General features: G+C 35.5%; 1 protein-coding gene across 1 annotated transcript in view; it reads right to left on the bottom strand.

Annotated features, from left to right (window-relative positions):
- Nucleotides 1-22,229, bottom strand: part of TNK2 (tyrosine kinase non receptor 2) — a 555,703-nt gene that overhangs the window by 355,271 nt on the left and 178,203 nt on the right. The window lies entirely within an intron of this gene.

Here is a 22,229-nt window from a genome sequence, read left to right as displayed (position 1 = left end):
CTAGTAATATTTAATAAATGATTGCTTGGTAGGTATTTTGAATACTACTCGGTATACATAGAATTACCTTGGATATATTTAAGTTACAAATCTCAATCTATTATGTTGCAAGCTTACTAAATTATTGTTGCCCCCTGGATTATATTGTTCCACCAAATAAAGGGCTAGTAAATTGTAGCATATAACATATGATTCGTGAGAGAATGTGAAAATATGTCGAGCGCTATATAGCTTAGTTCAATCTAAGCTCAAGTTAGAGGCAAATCCTTTATTACATATGTATTAGCTTGTGCTAATTATTGATATTCTAATACCCCCTAAAGTTGTAGCACACAACCACTTCGAGATACACAGAGCCTTTGTCTGTATTTAACACTAACCACCACCGGACTGTAGCTAGTTGGTATTACTATGTCTGGCTAGATTCGGTTTAAGTATTTATAGTAGTTAGGTATTTGGCGTAAGTAAATGTATCTAGGCATAAGAGCCTTAAGCGACTGAGTCTATATAGTTGTTAATATTCTAATACCAACTACAATTATAACACACAATTACTTCGAGATAAACAGAGCCTTGCTCTATATTAAACACTAACAACCACCGTACTGAAGCTAGATTGTATTACTGTGTCTGGCTAGACTCGGTTTGAGTATTTATAGTGGTTTAGGTATTTAGCATAAATAAATGTATATAGGCATAAGAGCCTTTAGCGGCTAAGTCCATATAATTGTTAATATTCTAATACCACTTGAAATTGTAACACACAATCACTTCGAGATAAACAGAGTCTAGCTCTGTATAAACACTAACAACCACCGTACTGAAGCTAGATTGTATTGCCGTGACCGGCTAAACTCGGTTTTAGTATGTTTGTAGTTTAGGTATTTAGCTTAAGTACTTATATCTAAGCATAAGAGCCTGTAGCGACTAAGTCTAGATTTTTTTCTAATAATTCAGCATGCTGTTATTTCTAATAGTTATTCCACAAGTGAGGCTAATTAAAAAAGGAGACCCCTGACGCGGCGTTTCACTAACGCTTCCTCAGAGAGGTTACGCGGGCCGACTAACATCCGGTCTTATATACCCGTATGTTGTGCATGGCTCTGAGTCCTGATTGGGCTATTGATCCAATTGCCTATTGGTTGGAGTACATGTCAATCCACCTTAGTGACGTGAAATGTCTTGAGCAATTGTCTGACGATAAGGAAACATAGTTGCAAATGGTAAACTGTGTGATATTTTGTATCAGTTTATATAAGTTTATATTGTTTATGAATTGTGTTAAACGATCGTGCTTAGAAATTAAAGGTATGCCCGATTAGATTGATTAGGTTGATTTTGTTGAAAAGTTATATTACCTACGATCCAAGTTTACCTAAGATGCGACAGAAGGAGAAAAAGAAGGAGGAAAGAAGAGAAAAAGATATACCGAAGGATGTTAATACCGGACGAGTATATACTGTCCGGCTATTGAGAATTTTGGGTACAAAATTACTTGGAGTTAGAATTATATTAATGGACTAATGGTGATACATGACAGTGCAATAACACAATGAAATCGTGTGTGTTTATTAAATAGATTTAAAAATAATAATAAAATATTGTATGAATTGTTTTTTTGTGATAAATAAAACTTACTCATGTTTGGTGCCACTTGGTGTTAGTGTTATTAATTACAATGAATTGTGTGTTAGAAAATATATTTAAAAAGGGGAGTGAAATACAAATAACGTGTAAAAATAAGCATATTTTTTATGGCAATGTGACCAATACCTATGTGCCCTATATACCTACAGATATATAGCTATCTTAGTATATCTTTAAGGGTTCAGTTAACTTAAGCTCAAACATTAAAGAGTATGTGCCATGTGCATTCCTAAAAATAGTATAAGTGACTTACAGTCTGTTTAAGTGACTTACAGTCTGAGTGATTTAATATAAATTTAACCCCTGAAATAAAGGATGATATATTGAATGTGGGAAATAAGTTATATCTCCCTTGATGGTTGAAAAGAATTTCTGTATTATTTTTATTGAATCTTATTGTGCTTTATTCTAATCTGTTAGGGTAATTTTAATGTGTAGGATACTAGGACTGATTTACAAATATACATGATAGTTGTTATGATCATTAAGTCCATATGGTTTTACACTATTAAGTAAGTGTATCCACCTACACTCCATTTTCAACAGTGTTTGCTCTAAGTTTCCTCCTCTTATTCCAAGAGTGGCCTTTTGTAATACTGAGAATTTGAGTAGGGAATCATTACTATTATGTTTGTGATAAAAATGTTTGGCAACACTGGTTATCTGTCTGTTTTTTTCCAGGTCCTTTTGAGCATTTTTTATGTTTCTGCTATGTTCCATTATTCTAGTTCTGGCCTGGCGTGTCGTCATCCCAACATAGAATAGTTTACATGGACACTGGAGGACATACACAACTCCTGCTGTGGTGCAGGAGAAATGTGCCAATAGTGCATGTTGGATTCCATATTTATCAGTTATTTCCTTTATTTTCCACACTTTTGGACATGTACTGCATGTTCCACATGGGAACATGCCTTTGGATTGACATGCTCTCTTTGGCATGTGAGTGTAGTGGCTTGAAACTAGAGTATCTTTCAGATTTCTGGGTCTTTTATAACCTATGGATACTCTGTCCCCAATCTGACTTGAAAGTAGCGGATCATTTTGTAGTATATGCCAATGTTCATTCATAATTTTGGTTATTTGTTTGATTTGTGGACTATATGATGTTATCAGTCTAGGTTTATTATCTGTCTTTTTCTGCCTCGGTTGTAATAGCACTTGACGATCTGTACACATAGCTAACGTTTTTGCTTTTTTGATGGAGCGTTTACTATAGCCCCGATCCTGGAGTCTAGTTGATAATTTTGTTGCTTCTAGCCTGAATGTACCTAGGTCAGAACAGTTTCTACGTAACCTAATAAATTCCCCTTTGGGAATGACTTTCAGGGTGCAGGGTGCATGGGCACTTGTGTGATGTAATAAGGTGTTGGTGGCAGGTTTTTTCCTGAATATGGTCGTGCTTACTGTTCCTTGTGGGTCTACAAATATTTGTAAATCTAGGAAGTTTACACTATGCTGACTGTACTCATAAGTGAGTTTTATATTCAGCTTGTTGTTGTTCAAAGTGTTCATGAATTCCTTTAATTCACTTTCTGGTCCTTCCCAGATGAACAGGATGTCATCTATGTAGCGCATCCAACAGGGAATGTACTGCATGTATTTGTCATTGTCACTTGTAAAGACTGTTAAATTCTCCCACCATCCTAAAAACAAATTAGCATATGTGGGTGCACATGCTGTGCCCATGGCAGTGCCCTGTGTTTGCAGATAGAATCTGTCTTTGAATGTGAAATAATTATGGTGTAGCACAAAATGTAGCAGATCTTTAATGAATTGATTATGGTCATGATTGTCTGTAACATTAGTACCTAGAAAGTGGGAGATAGCTTTTTCTCCTAAGTGGTGTTTAATATTTGTATACAGTGACTCAACGTCAGCTGTAACAATAAAAGAATTTGGTGTTAATATCATGTTGTTTAATTTTTGAAGCACTTCCATCGTATCTTTTACATATGAAGGTAAGGTATATAGGTATTCCCTGAGTCTCTGATCAATGTATTGACTGGGTTTTTCAGTGAGACTCCCATTGCCTGACACAATGGGGCGGCCTGGAGGTTTATGAATGTCTTTGTGTATTTTAGGAATTAAATAGAATGTTGCAGTAGTGGGATGTGATTGGGATAAAAACTGTTTTTCTGTAGCATTGATAATTTGATCCTTATAGGCCTTTTCTATGATTTTGTTATATTTCTCACTGTACATATAAGTTGGATTTCCTAGTAGTTTTTTGTAACATTGATCGTTATCAAGTTGTTTAGTGGCTTCTTCAAGATACATATTTCTGTCCCAAAGGACTATATTCCCACCTTTATCCGATGATTTTATTATGGTATCATGCCATGTATTAATTTCTTGTAGTGCTAATTGTTCTTGTTTTGACAGATTAGAATTGGTTTTGTACACTGGTAATTTTTCAATTTCTGCACACACTATTTCCTGAAATACTTGAATTTGAGGTGATAAGTTATTTGGAGGAATATATTTGGATTTGTTTTTGATTTGCTGCCTCCAGTTGATATCTGGAGGTGTATTACCCATATTTTCCTCCAAAAGGTCTTGCAGGTCTTGTAATGCTGACTGGTCTGTAATGGTCCAATCTTCCCCTAGTTCTTTTTTGGCATATAATTTCTTAAGCAGCAATTTTCTTGTGTACAGATTGATATCTTTTACTACTTCAAATTTGTTTAATTTATTAGTAGGGCAGAAGCTAAGACCCTTAGATAGCACAGAGATGTGGTGTTTGTCTAAAATATGACTTGTTAGATTTACAACTTTTAAGTTCCCATTCTGATCTTTGAGAAGGGACTTGGCTGTCTCCTTCTCGTCTCCCTTTGAGGGGTGGTCTGTGGTTTGCGCTTGTTTGGCCTCGATTCTTGAGGTGCTTTCCTGCCCGGTATTGTATGTTGCCTGCCTGTGGTTATCCCTAAAAAAGAGGTGGAGGCACCCTCAGATGTTGAGGGGGATGTTGGCTCACTATGTATTATAGCTTGTGTTACTGATCTTGTATACGTTCTTGGTTGGATGGTAATGTCTCCACTGGTGCTTTCTATGGAAGTGTCAGACTCAGAGATTTCAATATCACTTTCATTTTGTTGTGATGTGTATTGACGTTGTCTGATACTATGAGAGCGAGTATTGTACCTTTTTTGCCACTTGTAAACTCTTTTGTTTGAGTAGTCTTGTTGATCTCTTTGGTACTTTTGTTTTTTTATCTGTATCAGTTCTGTTTCTAATTTGTCTAACTCTGATTGATATTGTTTATATAGGTTTGTGAATTTCTCTAAATTTTCAAAGCTTTTCAGGCTATCATTATGTTTTTGTATTTCTACTTCCAAAGAAGCAACTTCTTCTTGATCTGCTTCTATTAAGATCTGCATTAATGTTAGTGAGCATGTTGTTAAGGCTTTTTCCCATCTTTCTGTATGTTCAGGTTTTTTTAGCTCATACCCAGGGAACATTTTAATACGCAATCCTCTAGGGATCATTTTATCCTGTTGGTATTTCTGAAAAAAGTGTAAATTCCACCATCTCTTTGTATGCTTATATAAAGTTTTGTGTGACTGGCATAATAGTTCATTGATCTGATCTTCTGCTACATTTTGAGATGACTCAGTGGAAATGTTAAACATAGAGTTCAAATCTTGTAGTCTTTTTTGTTGTCTTGCTAATAAATCGTTTTGTAAACTCATTTTGTTTAGTCACAGTAATGGGTTCCTATAGAAATCCTAGTTATATAACTAGGTATACAATATCATGTACTGAGAGGAGAAGGTTGGAACCTATATGATAATAGAATGTGTAATATTACTGCTTGAGTGTTATACAATGTTGTAAATGTAATATATCAATTTTTATTATTCAACACCCAAGGAGCAGTGCGTAAGCATGTCAAATACAATAAGTACAGTTTGTGACTACACCTTGCTGGGTAAGCAGGTTAGTCACCCAAGAGGAAAGATGCTTATATGCACTGAGATAATATTATGTAAGTTATGAATTATAGATTACTTATGACGTCAAGAATACGAATGTAATAGTGTTTATTACATTTACAACATTGTATAACACTCAAGCAGTAATATTACACATTCTATTATCATATAGGTTCCAACCTTCTCCTCTCAGTATAAAAAACAAAATTATGTATATGATTTTATTATGAAATGTAAAACTGATAGAGATCATTCAGGTAGCTCAGGAGATAGGCTACCTCATTTCTGTACTGAAATTTTCAGATTCAGAACTCACTACAGACATGAAATAGAGTACATGCAGAAATTAGTGAAACATACAAAAAGATTTGCAGCTTTGATAGTATAGCTGTGTGCATGCCTGGCTTATCAAACTTTCAGGGTTTAAAGGAACATTAAACCCCACATTTTTCATTCATGATTCAGACAGAGAATACAAATTTAAACATTCCAATTTACTTCTATTATCTAATTTGCTTCTTTCTTTAGATATCCGTTGTTGAAGAAATAGCAATGCACATGGGTCAGCCAATCACACGAGGCATCTATGTACAGCCACCAATCAACAGCTACTGAGCCTATCTAGATATGCTTTTCAGGAAAGAATATCAAGAGAATTAAGCAAATTAGATAATAGAAGTAAATTAGAAAGTTGTTTAAAATTGTATTCTCTAACTGAATCATGAAATAATTTTTTGAGGTTTAATGTCCCTTTAAAGTGATGGTAAATTCTCCCCTTTATAAAAACAGATCTGGAATGTTAGTGATATTTTAGAGTTTAATTCATCAGTTGTAGTGAAGATGCGCTATAACTTACTTTTTTATATAGATATGAAATTCAAATATCCCACTCCAATTTTACTGTGAGCTAACTGTTTGAATTGTTGTCCAATCAGCGATCTAGCTACAACAAAAGGCGCCCAAAGGGGAAAGCACAGATTGGAGAACCGTTTAAATGAACCTTTAGCTCACAGGAAAATTGACTTTTGAAGTGGGTGGTGGAGCGCAGGGAATTTGAATTTCATATCTATATCTTTGGGAAGTGCAATCACATTGCCAGACAGGAGGAGGCTATTGCACTCCCCTACAACACCAATGGCTTGCTATTGATTACAACTCAATAGAGAAGGGGATTCCCTTGCACTCTCTTCAATGAACTTTCCATTGAGGGAAATAGAACTTGATTGAAGAATCTTAAAACAAAAGTCTTAAAACAAAGTCTGCATCCCCCCCCCCCAAAAAAAAAGGATCTGTATCTTCTTTTCTGGAAAAGGTTATGCAGTCATTTCTCTATTTTCTCTTGCATGCAGCATATAGGAGGGAGTGCAGAGTTTAAAAGGTACAGGATACTAAAAAAAGATTTAAAGTTTAATATTTTCTATCAAAAAGAGAAGGAATAAGAAGAACAATGTATTATTATTGGACTTTGTTTGTTTTTTAAATAGATGTTCCTCTGCTGGATAAAACAATTGTGAGTAGTAGAGTCCTTGGAATTAGTTGTACAAATCATTCTCTTCCTGTTAGTTTTACCATCAATTTTCACAGCTTTAATTAACACCTTTTCATGCAAAATATATTATTAACATGTTTAATTCCTGCTATTTCATATATATATCAGGGATGGCAAACTGGCGGCCCAACGGCTACATTCAGCCCTTGGCAATAGTTTTTGAAGCTCTTTGTCAAAAGAAGAAAAACTTGTGCCATAGTTTTGTGGCCCTAGGGAAAGTGTAACTAAAAAATTTAATTTTGGGGTGACCACAACTCAGACGAGCATCTGATAGGGAAGGACATCACCAGCAACCTCACCAAAACCTGAACATAATTTGACAAGTATTATTTGTTTGTTTGTTTGTTTTTTAACAACCATAAATTTATATGTAGTCCTTAAAGGGACAGACAAGTAAAAATTAAACTTTCATGATTCAGACAAGGCATGTAATTTTAAACAAGTTTCCAATTTACTTTTATAATCACATTTGCTTTGTTATGTTGGTATTCTTTGTTGAAAGCTAAACCTAGGTAGGCTAATATTCTCATTTCTAAGCCCTTGAAGGCCGCCTCTTATTTCAGTGCATTTTGACTATTTTTAAATTTGACACCGCTAGTTCATGTGTGCCATATAGATAACATTGTGCTCACTCCCGTGGAGTTAAACAGTACACATTTTCAAGTAGATTGTCCCTTTAAGGATTCTAAAATATTGATTTGCACCCCCCAATGTTCTAGGAAGTTGGACAAAACTGATATGAATCATATACGCCCCTTTTAGTTTAAAATTTTAATTAAAAGACTTTTAAATCTACAGAAATGTATACCTAATGTTATTGGCTCACTCAATTTGTTTAGCTAGCTCCCAGTAGTGCCATTACCGATTCTTCAACAAAGGATACAAAGAGAATGAAGCAGATTCGATAATGGAAGTAAATTGGAAAGTTGTTTAAAATGGTATGCTCTGTCTGAATCATAAAAGAAAATGTTTGGGTTTGATGTCCCTTTAAGTAATGGTGAGTAAAAGAGATGAAGACAAAACTGCACTTTGAGTTTAATAACACACAACAAGTCATTGTATATCCCATTAGTGCATTATCTCACAGAAAACTTCTACTGGGGGACTGTGGGCAAGAATATGCTAATTAGCTATAAAGTCTGCACATTTTCTTTTTCATATATCTGTCTTAAAGGGACATGAAACCCACTGTTTTTCTTTCAGGATTCAGATAGAACATACAACTTTAAACAACTTTCCAATTTACTTACAGCATATCACCAAATCGGCTTCATTTCCTTGTTACCCTTTGCTGAAGGAGCAGCAATGCATCACTGCGAGCTAGCTGAACACATCTTGTGAGTCAATCATAAGAGACAAATGTGTGCAGGCACCAATCACCAGCTAACTCCTACTAGTGTAGTATATGTACACATTCTTTTTTTAACAATGGATACCAAGAAAACAAGAATACATTTGAAAATAGAAGTGAATTTAAAAGTATCTTAAAACATTGGCCTCTAGTTATGAAGTTCCGTATTTTTCTGCATTCGCCGGCCCAATACGCTCGCCTAAGCTCGCCTCACATCGCCACCGCGGACCTGAATACGCTTGCCAAAGTTATCAATAAAGCTGTCAAAAAGCCGCGCACCAAGTACGGGGCGATGAGCAGTGGACTGTGATAGTTATCAATCATCAATCTCGCTGCTCTTCAGCTTTTTTACAGCTTTATTGATACCCTTGTCACTAAGCACTCACACTATACTATACTGTTCTACCCCCTATACCGGCGCCCCCGTTGCCCCCCGCAACTAAATAAAGTTATTAACCCCTAAACCGCCGCAACTATAATAAATATGTTAACCCCTAAATCACCGCTCCCGGACCCCGCCGCAACTATAATAAATATGTTAACCCCTAAACCGCCGCTCCCGGACCCCGCCGCAACTATATTAACCCCTAAACCGCAGCTCCCGGACCCCGCCGCCACCTACATAATACCTATTAACCCCTATCCTGCCCCCCCTATACCGCCGCCACGTATAATAAATTTATTAACCCCTATCCTGCCGCCCTATACCGCCGCCACCTATAATAAATGTATTAACCCCTATCCTGCCCCCCCCTATACCACCGCCACCTATAATAAATGTATTAACCCCTATCCTGCCCCCCTATACCGCCGCCACCTATAATAAATTTATTAACCCCTATCCTGCCCCCCCTACACCGCTGCCACTATAATAAAATTATTAACCCCTAAACCTAAGTCTAACCCTAACACCCCCCTAACTTAAATATTAATTAAATAAATCTAAATAATATTACTCTTATTAACTAAATTAATCCTATTTAAAACTAAATACTTACCTATAAAATAAACCCTAATATAGCTACAATATAATTAATAATTACATTGTAGCTATTTTAGGATTTATTTTTATTTTACAGGTAACTTTGTATTTATTTTAACTAGGGGCAGAAGAGGACATCCAGACCGGCAGAAGTCTTCATCCTATCCGGGCAGAAGAGGACATCCAGACCGGCAGAAGTCTTCATCCTATCTGGGCAGAAGAGGACATCCGGACCAGCAGACATCTTCATCCAAGCGGCAACTTCTATCTTCATCCATCCAACGAGGAGCGGCTCCATCTTCAAGACATCCGGCGCGGAGCATCCTTCCTGGCCAACGGACTAACGACGAATGCCTGGTCCTTTAAATGACGTCATCCAAGATGGCGTCCCTTGAATTCCGATTGGCTGATAGGATTCTATCAGCCAATCGGAATTAAGGTAGGAAAAATCTGATTGGCTGATTCAATCAGCCAATCAGATTGAAGTTCAATCTGATTGGCTGATTGGATCAGCCATCTTGGATGACGTCATTTAAAGGACCAGGCATTCGTTGTTAGTCCGTCGGCCAGGAAGGATGCTCCGCGCTGGAGGTCTTGAAGATGGAGCCGCTCCTCGTCGGATGGATGAAGATAGAAGATTCCGCTTGGATGAAGATGTCTGCCGGTCCGGATGTCCTCTTCTGCCCGGATAGGATGAAGACTTCGGCCCGGCTGGGTGAAGACGACTCAAGGTAGGGAGATCTTCAGGGGGGTAGTGTTAGGTTTATTTAAGGGGGGTTTGGGTGGGTTAGAGTAGGGGTATGTGGGTGGTGGGTTTTAATGTTGGGGGGGTTGTATTTTTTTTTACAGGTAAAAGAGCTGATTACTTTGGGGCAATGCCCCGCAAAAAGCCCTTTTAAGGGCTGGTAAAAGAGCTGATTACTTTGTAATGTAGAATAGGGTAGGGACTTTTATTATTATTATTTTTTTTTTATTTTATTAGGGGGCTTAGATTAGGTGTAATTAGTTTAAAATTCTTGTAATATTTTTTTATTTCCTGTAATTTAGTGTTTTTTTTTTTTTGTAATTTAGTTTAGTTTATTTAATTGTATGTATTTGTAGCTAATTTATTGAATTAATTTAATGATAGTGTAGTGTTAGGTTTAATTGTAACTTAGGTTAGGATTTATTTTACAGGTAATTTTGTATTTATTTTAGCTAGGTAAATAGTTAATAACTATTTAAAAACTATTGTACCTAGTTAAAATAAATACAAAGTTGCCTGTAAAATAAAAATAAATCCTAAAATAGATACAATATAATTATTAGTTATATTGTAGCTATATTAGGTTTTATTTCATAGGTAAGTATTTAGTTTTAAATAGGAATAATTTAGTTAATAATAGTAATTTTTATTTAGATTTATTAAAATAATATTTAACTTAGGGGGGGTTAGGGTTAGTGTTAGACTTAGGTTTAGGGGTTAATAATTTTAATATAGGTGGCGGCGGTATAGGGGGGCAGGATAGGGGTTAATAAGTTTAATATAGGTGGCGGCGGGGTCCGGGAGCAGCGGTTTAGGGGTTAAACAATTTATTTAGTTGCGGCGGGGTCCGGGATCCGCAGGATAGGGGTTAATAAGTTTATTTTTTAGAATTAAGGGTTGTGGGGGGGATTTAATTGGAGTTAAGTATTAAACAGAAATAGTCCCTTGTATTAGAATTGCAATACATATATATGTATCTATATGTTATATACCATATTACTAAGTGGGATCCATGTCTGATGTGGAATCTCAGAAACAGAACTAAACAACTAGAAGAACTAATTGTATAAGGAATACAATAGAATTCACAGCAGAGATTGCCACAAATTAGATATTATATACACTCCAAATAGAAGATTCAGATAAGGATTATATCAAATATTTTAGTATTTTTTTTAAAAAGTTCCATGTCATTCATACTTTAATATCTTTATTAATATATCTAGGAACCACATTCACACAAAAGTAGCGAGAAGAAAGATTAAAAACACTTAAACCCCGTCTTTAATAATTATTATACTGAAATCTCATATAATTACTCAGTGCCTGCAGGCAAATATTTAAAGTAAATAAAGCCCTTACAATCCGAGGGCTGGTTTAACTTTTATCGCTTATATTCTATGCAGGCACCTGAAGAAAACTATTATTAGAGAATACTGTCAGTTAGACAAGGGTAAGCTGGTTAAAAAACGGCAGACAGGAGAGACGGAGCTGCTCCTGCTGGACCCCTGACGCGCGTTTCACAGAACGCTTCCTCAGAGGGGGTGCGGGCCGCCGCTACTCTGCGTTATTTATGATCATATAAAGCCCACCTTCCTAACACAATAGGTTGCCCAATATCGGTGCCGGGTTTATGATTCGTTCAGCAATCCGTCAGTCAATGATGTTTATTCTGACGTGTATGATTTCATCATGTGACCGGAGGGCGTGAATGTTAAGGAATGCCTACAGTGACTGTTAGCCAATCACAAATTGTATACAGAGGGCGTGTGAACACTGCTTATAGACCATTGGATGATCACCGAGCAGTATAAACAAAGGACTGTATATCATATACTGATCTAACCTTTAATGATAACGTTAGATATGTCTAGTGTATCTTAAAGCTATATTATGGTATTGTAATTGATAATGTTAGATGGATTTGAAGATTATTTACGGATCCCAAAATGATCGTTAAATCGGGTTAAACCGAACGGTATATCAAAAATATATCGTTTGGACAATTTTATAGTATTGTGACCATGATGACTAGACGTGTGCAAGTTAAATAATTCATTATATATTCCATTGGACTTAGAAAATCGACAACCTAGTGATGGAGGATAAAGATGCAAAAGTGTTAAGATGCTCCTCAGTAAAAGAGGCAGGAGAGTGACGGCATATGATCATAGTGCTGTATTTGAGTGTGACATAGTGAGATTAATAACATAACATCATATGTTATATATGAATTAAAAATAAATTAAATATATAGTGAATAAAATCAAAAAGCAAGTGAGGGAAGGTGAGTAAAATCGTATGAGAAGGGTATAATAAAAATACCTGTGATGGTGCACAGAGAACAACATCTTTCTCAAAATGGAGTTAGAGTGATACCTGAGTTTCATCAGGAATATAATAGCAAACAAATGAACTTGATGTGACATTATATATTAATGTGCAAGAAGTGCCAGTGAATGGAATATATTATTTGTATATATATTAATAAATTCAACTTGAATATGTATAAATTCATCTTGATATATATAATGTTTCCAATATGTTTGGTGGGAACACTAGAGTTATCCATCATTCTAGATAAATTTCTTGATTATTAGTGTATATAATCTGATGTTACATTATAAGTATACAAAGTAATTATTGAAGTCATTCATACCAGAGGGTTTAACAGCATTAAGAGAGTAGATCCACTTGCATTCGAGTTTCAATAAAGATTTTTCAATATTGCCACCTCTTATACCAAGGGATGCTTTCTGAATTACTGTATATTTTAAACATTTAGGTGAGCCATTGTGATAAGTTAAGAAATGTTTTGCAACTGAGGTAATCTTTTTACCTTTGTCAGTGTCTCTCTGAGCATATTTAATATTATAAACATGTTCCAAAATGCGTGTCTTGACCTCCCTTGTGGTCATACCCACGTATGCCATCTGGCATGAGCAGTAAAGCACATAGACTACTCCTATAGTTCTGCATGAGAAACGTGCTTGAAGTTTGTATAATCTTCCCGTTTTATCAGTTATTGTTTTCGTTTTCAATACATATTTGCAGGCTGAACATGTACTACAAGGGTACATGCCTGGGTCAGTATCTTTTTTCTTAGCGGATCTTACAAAATGGCTAGAGACTAGTTGGTCTCTTAAATTGCTAGGTCTCTTGTATCCAATGGATACTCTCTCTCCTATTACTGACTTAAGGGTATCATCATTTTGCAATATTCCCCAGTGTTCATTAATAATTTTGATAATGTGTGGCATTTGGGGGTTGTATGTTGTTATCAGTCTAGGACAGGCTTCTTGGGCAGTTCTCATCCTAGGAGTAAGTAATTCATCTCTGCTCTTTCTGAGTGCCTTGTATTTGGCTCTTTTAATTGATTTCTTGCTGTATCCCCGTGCAGATAATCTCTGCATAAGGGCTGTACTTTCTGACATGTAAATTTCAGTACTGGTGCAGTTACGGCGGAGTCTCAAAAATTCACCGTAGGGTATAGCTTTTAAAGTACTGGGTGAGTGGGCACTGGTATGGTGTAAGAGCGTGTTTGTTGCTGTCTCTTTTCTGTATATTGTAGTATTGATGAATCCTTCATTGTTTTTAAATATCTTTAAATCCAAGAAGCATATTTCCTGCTTGTTCACTTCATGGGTTAGTTTTATATTGAGATCGTTCATGTTAATTTCTTTCATGAAGGCTTCTAATTTGTCATAGGACCCCTTCCAAATGAAGAATACATCATCAATGTATCTTAACCATATGGGTATATGTTCAGTATATGTATTAAGATGATCTGTGAATACATAAAAGGATTCCCAGTAGCCTAAAAATAAATTTGCATAAGTGGGTGCACAGGCTGTACCCATGGCGGTACCCTGTGTTTGCAAAAAATATCTATCATTGAAAGTGAAGAAGTTGTGAGTTAAAACAAACTCCAAAAGTTGTATTATGAATTCATTATGTTTATCATTATTATTATTATTGGAAGTCAGAAAGTATTTGATGGCTTTAATTCCATCTTCATGTTTGATGTTGGTATAAAGTGACTCAACATCAGCGGTCACTAGCCACATATCTTCTGATAAATTGATATTTTGCAAAATTTGCAATACCTCCATCGTGTCACGTACGTAAGAGGGTAACATTGTTAAATATTCCCTTAATCTTAGATCTACAAATTTACTGGCATTTTCAGTAAGATTATCGTTACCTGACACGATAGGTCTTCCGGGAGGTATTGATGAATTCTTGTGCACTTTCGGTAGAAAGTATAGAGTAGCAATTTTAGGATTTTCTTTCAATAGGAACTTCTTTTCAGAATTAGATATTATATTTGCCTGCCATGCATCTGTTATCATTCTGTTATATTGGATAAGATATGTACTCTGAGGATTAAAAATTAACTGCTTATAGCATGACTGATTAGATAACTGTTTGTTAGCTTCATCCATATACATTTGCTTGGGCCATAAGACCACATTTCCACCTTTGTCTGATGGCTTGATTTGAACATCTTGCCACGATTCAATTTCTTTTAATGCAGTAATTTCATTATAGTCAAGGTTACGCTTAGTACTGTATATGGGTATTTCTTCGATTTTTTTACACACCATTTTACAGAAAGTTTGTATTTCAGGAGACATAGAGAAAGATGGTACATAAGTGGATTTTGGTTTCACATTAGATTTCCACGTACATGAAGTTGATGCTAACTCTTCAGCACCATTACTTATAGTATTTGATGTTTGAGTATCACTACCATTTTCAGATAATTCTTGCAGAATATCTACAGTTAATAAATCCTCTGCATTTAAACTATTAGGATTATATGCATATAGTTTTTTAAGCAGTATTTTCCTGGAAAACAGATGAATATCTTTTATTACCTCAAATTTATTTAATGAATTCACAGGACAAAAAGATAAGCCTTTAGATAATACAGATTTGTGTGTGGTACTCAATACATGGTCTGATAGATTTATTATTCTCATTTGTTCATCCTTAGTTTGCTGAAGGGACTTAGTTCCCTTCTCCTCGTGGATTGTCTGACTGGACCGGAGAATTTCTGTTTGTTCCCCCTGTTCTGTGTATTGGTTTGATTGGTTAATGTTACTGGTGGTGTTGTGTTGTGAGGAGCGGTGGACAAAAAAGAGGAAGAAGTGGATGTAGAGGCTTGTACTGAGCTGTAGCTCTTGGGTCTGGCACTTATAGTGTTGGTATTAGTTATGTTTTCATTCTCAGTGATAGTGTCTAGATCATTATCAGATATATCTGTGTCACTCTCAGCACTACTTTCAGGCTGCTGGACAAGGTATCTACTGCCCCTTTGTCTGAAAGAGGTAGTGTTGCGCCAACGATACACTCTCTGATTCTGAAAATCTTCAATATCTCTCTGTAATTTTTGTTTTTTAGTTGCTATTATTTCTTGTTCCAATTTATCTAACTCTTTTTGATATTTGTCATATTGGATTTTATAATCCAATTTATCATCGAATTTAGATAATTGGGCATTATATTCCTCAATTTCAGAGTCTAATTTAGTAAGTTCAAGTTTATCATGTTTAATCAGTATTTGTATCAGTTTGTGAGAGCACTCTGATAACGCTGTTTCCCACTCTTTGATTAAATCCTCATTGTTAAGGTTGAAAGCAGGGAATACTTTCATCCTTAATCCTCTGGGTATTATGTTTTTTTCAGAGTATTTCTCAAAAAAGTGCCAGTTCCACCATCTTTTTGACTGTTTGTGTAAAGTTTGATGTAATCTGCACAAGACATTGTTTAATTCTTCCTCATTTATTTGTATGTTGTCCCTAGTGGAACTATTGAAGATGGAATTTAATTCCATTAATCTTTTTTGGTGGCGATTAGCCATATCTGATTGAATATTCATATTTTATATTTTACTTTGATTATCGACTACCCCCTAGGAAAAGGGCTAAACCCAGAAAAGAAATCTAGGTATATTCTCCCAAAGATTGAACTTTAGAATTAAGGGTTGTGGGGGGGATTTAATTGGAGTTAAGTATTAAACAGAAATAGTCCCTTGTATTAGAATTGCAATACATATATATGTATCTATATGTTATATACCATATTACTAAGTGGGATCCATGTCTGATGTGGAATCTCAGAAACAGAACTAAACAACTAGAAGAACTAATTGTATAAGGAATACAATAGAATTCACAGCAGAGATTGCCACAAATTAGATATTATATACACTCCAAATAGAAGATTCAGATAAGGATTATATCAAATATTTTAGTATTTTTTTTTAAAAAGTTCCATGTCATTCATACTTTAATATCTTTATTAATATATCTAGGAACCACATTCACACAAAAGTAGCGAGAAGAAAGATTAAAAACACTTAAACCCCGTCTTTAATAATTATTATACTGAAATCTCATATAATTACTCAGTGCCTGCAGGCAAATATTTAAAGTAAATAAAGCCCTTACAATCCGAGGGCTGGTTTAACTTTTATCGCTTATATTCTATGCAGGCACCTGAAGAAAACTATTATTAGAGAATACTGTCAGTTAGACAAGGGTAAGCTGGTTAAAAAACGGCAGACAGGAGAGACGGAGCTGCTCCTGCTGGACCCCTGACGCGCGTTTCACAGAACGCTTCCTCAGAGGGGGTGCGGGCCGCCGCTACTCGGCGTTATTTATGATCATATAAAGCCCACCTTCCTAACACAATAGGTTGCCCAATATCGGTGCCGGGTTTATGATTCGTTCAGCAATCCGTCAGTCAATGATGTTTATTCTGACGTGTATGATTTCATCATGTGACCGGAGGGCGTGAATGTTAAGGAATGCCTACAGTGACTGTTAGCCAATCACAAATTGTATACAGAGGGCGTGTGAACACTGCTTATAGACCATTGGATGATCACCGAGCAGTATAAACAAAGGACTGTATATCATATACTGATCTAACCTTTAATGATAACGTTAGATATGTCTAGTGTATCTTAAAGCTATATTATGGTATTTAGGATTTATTAACTGTAGATATTCTGCAAGAATTATCTGAAAATGGTAGTGATACTCAAACATCAAATACTATAAGTAATGGTGCTGAAGAGTTAGCATCAACTTCATGTACGTGGAAATCTAATGTGAAACCAAAATCCACTTATGTACCATCTTTCTCTATGTCTCCTGAAATACAAACTTTCTGTAAAATGGTGTGTAAAAAAATCGAAGAAATACCCATATACAGTACTAAGCGTAACCTTGACTATAATGAAATTACTGCATTAAAAGAAATTGAATCGTGGCAAGATGTTCAAATCAAGCCATCAGACAAAGGTGGAAATGTGGTCTTATGGCCCAAGCAAATGTATATGGATGAAGCTAACAAACAGTTATCTAATCAGTCATGCTATAAGCAGTTAATTTTTAATCCTCAGAGTACATATCTTATCCAATATAACAGAATGATAACAGATGCATGGCAGGCAAATATAATATCTAATTCTGAAAAGAAGTTCCTATTGAAAGAAAATCCTAAAATTGCTACTCTATACTTTCTACCGAAAGTGCATAAGAATTCATCAATACCTCCCGGAAGACCTATCGTGTCAGGTAACGATAATCTTACTGAAAATGCCAGTAAATTTGTAGATCTAAGATTAAGGGAATATTTAACAATGTTACCCTCTTACGTACGTGACACGATGGAGGTATTGCAAATTTTGCAAAATATCAATTTATCAGAAGATATGTGGCTAGTGACCGCTGATGTTGAGTCACTTTATACCAACATCAAACATGAAGATGGAATTAAAGCCATCAAATACTTTCTGACTTCCAATAATAATAATAATGATAAACATAATGAATTCATAATACAACTTTTGGAGTTTGTTTTAACTCACAACTTCTTCACTTTCAATGATAGATATTTTTTGCAAACACAGGGTACCGCCATGGGTACAGCCTGTGCACCCACTTATGCAAATTTATTTTTAGGCTACTGGGAATCCTTTTATGTATTCACAGATCATCTTAATACATATACTGAACATATACCCATATGGTTAAGATACATTGATGATGTATTCTTCATTTGGGAGGGGACCTATGACAAATTAGAAGCCTTCATGAAAGAAATTAACATGAACGATCTCAATATAAAACTAACCCATGAAGTGAACAAGCAGGAAATATGCTTCTTGGATTTAAAGATATTTAAAAACAATGAAGGATTCATCAATACTACAATATACAGAAAAGAGACAGCAACAAACACGCTCTTACACCATACCAGTGCCCACTCACCCAGTACTTTAAAAGCTATACCCTACGGTGAATTTTTGAGACTCCGCCGTAACTGCACCAGTACTGAAATTTACATGTCAGAAAGTACAGCCCTTATGCAGAGATTATCTGCACGGGGATACAGCAAGAAATCAATTAAAAGAGCCAAATACAAGGCACTCAGAAAGAGCAGAGATGAATTACTTACTCCTAGGATGAGAACTGCCCAAGAAGCCTGTCCTAGACTGATAACAACATACAACCCCCAAATGCCACACATTATCAAAATTATTAATGAACACTGGGGAATATTGCAAAATGATGATACCCTTAAGTCAGTAATAGGAGAGAGAGTATCCATTGGATACAAGAGACCTAGCAATTTAAGAGACCAACTAGTCTCTAGCCATTTTGTAAGATCCGCTAAGAAAAAAGATACTGACCCAGGCATGTACCCTTGTAGTACATGTTCAGCCTGCAAATATGTATTGAAAACGAAAACAATAACTGATAAAACGGGAAGATTATACAAACTTCAAGCACGTTTCTCATGCAGAACTATAGGAGTAGTCTATGTGCTTTACTGCTCATGCCAGATGGCATACGTGGGTATGACCACAAGGGAGGTCAAGACACGCATTTTGGAACATGTTTATAATATTAAATATGCTCAGAGAGACACTGACAAAGGTAAAAAGATTACCTCAGTTGCAAAACATTTCTTAACTCATCACAATGGCTCACCTAAATGTTTAAAATATACAGTAATTCAGAAAGCATCCCTTGGTATAAGAGGTGGCAATATTGAAAAATCTTTATTGAAACTCGAATGCAAGTGGATCTACTCTCTTAATGCTGTTAAACCCTCTGGTATGAATGACTTCAATAATTACTTTGTATACTTATAATGTAACATCAGATTATATACACTAATAATCAAGAAATTTATCTAGAATGATGGATAACTCTAGTGTTCCCACCAAACATATTGGAAACATTATATATATCAAGATGAATTTATACATATTCAAGTTGAATTTATTAATATATATACAAATAATATATTCCATTCACTGGCACTTCTTGCACATTAATATATAATGTCACATCAAGTTCATTTGTTTGCTATTATATTCCTGATGAAACTCAGGTATCACTCTAACTCCATTTTGAGAAAGATGTTGTTCTCTGTGCACCATCACAGGTATTTTTATTATACCCTTCTCATACGATTTTACTCACCTTCCCTCACTTGCTTTTTGATTTTATTCACTATATATTTAATTTATTTTTAATTCATATATAACATATGATGTTATGTTATTAATCTCACTATGTCACACTCAAATACAGCACTATGATCATATGCCGTCACTCTCCTGCCTCTTTTACTGAGGAGCATCTTAACACTTTTGCATCTTTATCCTCCATCACTAGGTTGTCGATTTTCTAAGTCCAATGGAATATATAATGAATTATTTAACTTGCACACGTCTAGTCATCATGGTCACAATACTATAAAATTGTCCAAACGATATATTTTTGATATACCGTTCGGTTTAACCCGATTTAACGATCATTTTGGGATCCGTAAATAATCTTCAAATCCATCTAACATTATCAATTACAATACCATAATATAGCTTTAAGATACACTAGACATATCTAACGTTATCATTAAAGGTTAGATCAGTATATGATATACAGTCCTTTGTTTATACTGCTCGGTGATCATCCAATGGTCTATAAGCAGTGTTCACACGCCCTCTGTATACAATTTGTGATTGGCTAACAGTCACTGTAGGCATTCCTTAACATTCACGCCCTCCGGTCACATGATGAAATCATACACGTCAGAATAAACATCATTGACTGACGGATTGCTGAACGAATCATAAACCCGGCACCGATATTGGGCAACCTATTGTGTTAGGAAGGTGGGCTTTATATGATCATAAATAACGCTGAGTAGCGGCGGCCCGCACCCCTCTGAGGAAGCGTTCTGTGAAACGCGCGTCAGGGGTCCAGCAGGAGCAGCTCCGTCTCTCCTGTCTGCCGTTTTTTAACCAGCTTACCCTTGTCTAACTGACAGTATTCTCTAATAATAGTTTTCTTCAGGTGCCTGCATAGAATATAAGCGATAAAAGTTAAACCAGCCCTCGGATTGTAAGGGCTTTATTTACTTTAAATATTTGCCTGCAGGCACTGAGTAATTATATGAGATTTCAGTATAATAATTATTAAAGACGGGGTTTAAGTGTTTTTAATCTTTCTTCTCGCTACTTTTGTGTGAATGTGGTTCCTAGATATATTAATAAAGATATTAAAGTATGAATGACATGGAACTTTTTAAAAAAAATACTAAAATATTTGATATAATCCTTATCTGAATCTTCTATTTGGAGTGTATATAATATCTAATTTGTGGCAATCTCTGCTGTGAATTCTATTGTATTCCTTATACAATTAGTTCTTCTAGTTGTTTAGTTAATAAGTTTATGTCGGTGTCGGCAGTATACGGGGCGGCAGATTATAGTTGCAGCGAGGTCCGGGAGCGGCGGTTTAGGAGTTAATAAATTTATTTAGTTGCGGCGGAATTCCAGCGTATTTGCGGTTGACGGCTTGATAACTAGAGGCCATTGTGTTCTATCTGAATCATGCAAATTTAATTTTGACTTTCCTACCACTTTAAACACAAAATTCCCTTGTGCCAGTGCAGTGCTGCTGTAGGCATCTTTTATGCATAACTTGGACAGAAGAAATCTGGTTCCTAAAAACAATTTGGCAGTTTTCAAATTTTGTGTCAATTCAATATTCTAAATTTCAAATAAAATTGTCAATCCCTGTTATAGTTTATTCAAATGAAATGGATGAATTCCTACACTGTTTAGGATATGGGTTAACAGATACAGTTCAAACTTCAGAGAATACAGGGGATAACATAGTAGATGAGGTTGAAAAAAAGACCGAAATACAAATCTAATATATTTACAAAAAAAGCTCCAGTTGATCTTAAATTAATCCCATTAAACGGTGACCCATTTAACACAAACAATCATATCCATGAATTCTGTTTCTATCAAGAAATGTATCCAAACCATTTTAAATGTATCTAAGTTATTGGCATTCATTACATCCTTTGGTAATGAGTTCCACAATTTTATTGCTCTTACAGTAAAAAAACATTTCCGTTGCAAGAGATTAAATCTCCCTTCCTCCAGCCTTAAACTGTGACACAAACAGTTTTCTTGGAATAAATAGAGCTTCTGTCATCTCTGTATATGGGCCTTGAATATATTTATATAAAGTAATCATGTCACCTCATAAGTGCCTTTTTTCTAGATAAAACAGACCCAGTTTGGGTAACCTCTCCTCATAGCTTAAAGGGACAGTCTACACCAGAATTGTTATTGTTTAAAAAGATAGATAATCCCTTTATTACCCATTCCCCAGTTTTGCATAACCAACACAGTTATAATAATGTACTTTTTACCTCTGTGATTACCTTGTATCTAAGCATTTTCTAACAGCCCCCCCTGATCACGACATTTTATTTATTATCTATTGACTTGTATTTAACAAATTAGTGCAGTGTCTGCCACAAGCCACGGAGCGTGATCACAATGTTATCTATATGGCTCACATGAACTAGCACTCCCCTGTTGTGAAAAGCAAATAAAAAAAGCATGTGATAAGAGGCGGTCTTCAAGGATTTAGGCCTAAGTAGGTTTAGCTTTCAACTAAGAATAACAAGAG

Source organism: Bombina bombina, chromosome 4, assembly GCF_027579735.1.
Source record: "Bombina bombina isolate aBomBom1 chromosome 4, aBomBom1.pri, whole genome shotgun sequence".
Classification (NCBI taxonomy): Eukaryota; Metazoa; Chordata; class Amphibia; order Anura; family Bombinatoridae; genus Bombina; species Bombina bombina.
The sequence above is the reverse complement of the archived record's forward strand: the minus strand, read 5'-3'. Positions and strand labels throughout refer to the sequence as shown.